Here is a 4,155-nt window from a genome sequence, read left to right on the forward strand (position 1 = left end):
CTTTCTTTTTTTAAGTTTTTACTTAAATTCCAGTCAGTTAACGTACAGTGTAATATTAGTTTCAGGTGTACAATACAGTAATTCAACATTTCCATACAACACCTGGTGCTCATCACAACAAATGAACTCCTTAATCCCCATCATCTATTTAACCCCTCCACCCACCCACCTCCCTTCTGGTAAATCAGTTTGTTCTCTCTATAGTTAAGAGTCTGATTCTTGGTTTGCCTCTCTCTCCCCATCCCCAAATATGGAATGCTTCATGAATTTGCATGTCATCCTTGCACATGGGCCAGGCTAATCTCTGTATCATTCCAATTTTAGTGTATGTGCTGCCAAATCGAGCATGGTTCTTGTTTTCTTAATAGTGCTTATTACTACTTCATCTTGTTTCTTTGTTTATGTATCAATCATGATATTAGACTGGAACTGAGGTTCTAAAAATGAGAAAAAAAAACCCACAAAAACAAGATAGCCTAAAATGGGGTAAAATCCTATATACAGCACTTGTAATAGAAGGTTAGAGAAAATGAGTTTGTACCTTGGGAGATTATTTCAGCTCCAGTGTATAAAATAAGTTTGAGAGGCCTAGAAAAGGGCTGTGTGATCGTGTGATCGAAAGTTTGAGTGTGGAGGAGACTGATGTGTTCTGGGTCTCACTCCTTTTATGAGGTAAGGACAGTCATTTTTTTTTATCCTCTGGCAGAGGATCCCACAGAATTCTCTTTGAGAGTTACTATGTGTTCCCTGCAGTGTGTGGGACATTGGATTTATGTCTGAGAGAATCTCAAGTGTGAGAGATAGGCTGGTTATCTATTCTGACAGTGAAGTGAAAGAAAGGAAAGTGGTTGGCTGCCTTGGGCAATCTGTGCTCCTACACTTTGATGAGGAAAATGATGCATGATAAGCACTTCCTTTAGGCCACATGGTGTTCCCTTAAATCCCACCCAAAAGTTCTATGAGAAAAGGCAAAAGAACTTAGCAGAAAGAACCAAAAAGTCCTTGTGAATGGCCACAGGCTAAGGAGGATCCTTTGAACAACCAGATGTAAGAGAATTTATCAACCACGTAAAGAGAAAAACAGGTCTCCCAAGAGTCCACTTGAACAAGAGTCAATTTTACCAACCTGCCCAGCCAAGATAGAATGAACTATGTCACATTATTAGTCAGACAAGGACTCCACTCACCATTCTGCTTCTCCCTTTCTAGCTCTGATCCTGGAAGGATCAGCATACGTCAAAGTTAACAAACTGGAAGAATAAGCTATTCACAAGCCAGGGTCATGCAGACACCAGCTGCAGTGCAGATGATAATCTTCCTCCATTGTGAAGGACTTGGCCTGCAGCCTGCTGGGTTAGTAAAGAGGAGAAACCATAATATTGAATAAAATGTAGGCTTTGATACTTACTGTATTTGGACTTACTAATTATCATAAGGTCTGATATATATATATATATATCGTCATGTTATCTTCAAACAGGTATAATTTTAGTTCTTCCTTTCTGATTTGCATCCCCCCCTTTTTTTTTCTTGCCTAGTTGTTCTAGCTAGGACATCCAGTACTATATTGAATAAAAGTGGCAAGAGTGGCATCCTTGTCTTGTTCCTGAACTTTGAGGAAAGGCTTGTAACTTTGCACCACTGAGTCTGATGTTAGCTGTGGGCTTGTCATAAATGGTTTTTATTACATTGAAGTACAATCTCTTATATGTTGTTGAGAGTTTTTATCATGAAAAGATGTTGATTTTTTCCAATACTTTTCCTACACCTATTGAAATGATCATATAATTTTTATTTTTCATTCTACTAATGCAATATATCACATCTATTGATTTATGTATATTGAATCAGCCTTGCATCCCAGGGATAAATCCCACTTGATCATACTGGATGATCCTTTTAATGTATTCTTGAATTTAGTTTGTTAGTATCCATGTTCATCAGGAATATTAGCCTATAATTTTATTTTCTTATAGTGTCCTTGTCTGACTTCTGAATATATATTGGAAGGAAACAAAAATTAGTGTCCTGAAGAGATATTTGTACTCCATTATCTACTGCAGCATTATTCACGATGTCCAAGATACAGAAATATTCTAAATGTCCTCCCATAGTTAAATGCATTAAAAAATGTGAGATACACACACACACACACACACACACAGAGGATTGTTATTCAGCCATAAAAAAGAAGAAAATCCTGCCCTTTGCAACAACATGGATGAAACTGGAGGGCGTTATGATAAGTTAAGTAAGCCAGACAGAGAGAGACAAATGCAACATGACATTACTTGTATGTAGAATATTTTTTAAAATTATAATAATAAAGCCAATTTCATAGAACCAGAGAACAGAATGATTGTTCCCACAGCTTGGGGGTGTGGGGAGAATGGGGAGATATGGATCAAAAGGTATACAGTTTCAGGTAGAAGAGAGTAAGTTCTGAGGCTCTTACGTACAGCATGATGGCTACAATACAGTATCATATATGTGAAATTTGCTGTGAGTAGACTTCAAGTATTCTCACCACACACACACAAAAGAATTAATTATGTAAAGTGATGACTGTGTTAATTATCTTTATCTTGGTAATCATTCTACAATGTATATGCATATCACATCAGCATGTTGTACACTGTAAATACATAAAAATATGTTTGTCAATTATTCCTCAATAAAGTTGGAAAAAAACTAAAAAATTATCTGTAAGAGGGACTTTTATTATGTAGAAACCACCCCCAAATCATGGAATTAACCTATATTTCACTCTAGATAAGAGACTATATTTAAAGGGACACAGTGAAATACAAATAGTTAACATGCTTTCCAGTTACATTCTATGAGAATAGGACTTGTTCAACATATAGGTTGTACTTACTTTCTGCTCAGCCATATCACCTAGGAATAGGGATCTCATCTATTATTTTGTTCACTAAAGTATCTTTAACACAAGATCATGGCAGGTATTAAGGAGAACTTAATAAATAGTAGTGAATGAATGAATAAATGAAAGAAAAATTCAAAAAAGAGAATACAACTGGTAGACTGGGGTTAAATTATGACTCTACCATTATGTTACTGTTATAATTACTATGCCTCAGTTAATTTCATACTAGAAATTAAATAAAAGCACCTACCTCTGAGGTGATCTTAGGAATGAAATAAAACAAAAAGTGTGTATAAAATGTTTAGTACAATATCTGACCCATAATTATTATATGACTATAATACTTTATTTTAGGAAATAAGACATCTACGTGTATAATATTATGTTACAACATAAAAGCACTAAATCTCTTAGTGATTAAAAAGTGATGCCAGATTCAAGTATGAACATTTCAAAGTAGAATTTGTAAACTTGGAGCAGAGAACAGAGGTATTAGGAAGGAGACAAGAGAAACACCCCAGGTGTCTAGTAATGCTGTGTATATAACCATCAGAGTTCATACTTTTATCATCTCACACCTAATTAACTCATCAGCTTCCTAAGTGATTTTGATGTCAGCCCCTACCATTTTATTTTCTTCAAAATATTGCTTCAATAATGGCACTCCCATAACAAAATATTAACCACACACACACAAAAAAAACAAAAACAAAACAAACAAAAGCCAATCAAAAATGTCCCACAGAAGCTCTCTGTACAGAACGAAGTCAAAAGCCCTTTTGTTGATGTTCTAGACCTACTGGAACAGGCAGAATGTCCAACTTCAAGTCTTACTANAAAAAAAAAACAAAAACAAAACAAACAAAAGCCAATCAAAAATGTCCCACAGAAGCTCTCTGTACAGAACAAAGTCAAAAGCCCTTTTGTTGATGTTCTAGACCTACTGGAACAGGCAGAATGTCCAACTTCAAGTCTTACTATTCCTTATCAAGAACGTTCTTTGAGTCGTATTCATTTCTTTACCGCCCCTTGAATATACGACAAACAATGATCACTTGAAGTGTCTGTTCATTTTGTATTCTCTTCAGGGAGTGCTTCTCCACTCTTAGCCTGTTCAAATTGCCTCCTTCTTCAGAGTTCAGCTCAAGTCATCCCTCCAGGGTTCACTCTCTCCTCCCTCTGAAAAGCCATTCCTCTAATTGGTTATAAAGCTCTTTTGTCCATTTATCACATGCATTGGGACACCTTGTTCATTGTGCTTTTATAGA

At 35.8% G+C, this 4,155-nt stretch overlaps 1 non-coding gene across 1 annotated transcript; it reads right to left on the reverse strand.

The window, feature by feature from the left end:
• Nucleotides 1-244: 244 nt before the first annotated feature.
• On the reverse strand, nt 245-348 carry LOC117796252. Its single transcript, XR_004620616.1, has one exon. It is a non-coding gene; the product is annotated as a U6 spliceosomal RNA (small nuclear RNA).
• Between the last annotated feature and the right edge of the window lie 3,807 nt (nt 349-4,155).

The sequence above is a fragment of the Ailuropoda melanoleuca genome, chromosome 14, assembly GCF_002007445.2.
Source record: "Ailuropoda melanoleuca isolate Jingjing chromosome 14, ASM200744v2, whole genome shotgun sequence".
In the NCBI taxonomy this organism is placed as follows: Eukaryota; Metazoa; Chordata; class Mammalia; order Carnivora; family Ursidae; genus Ailuropoda; species Ailuropoda melanoleuca.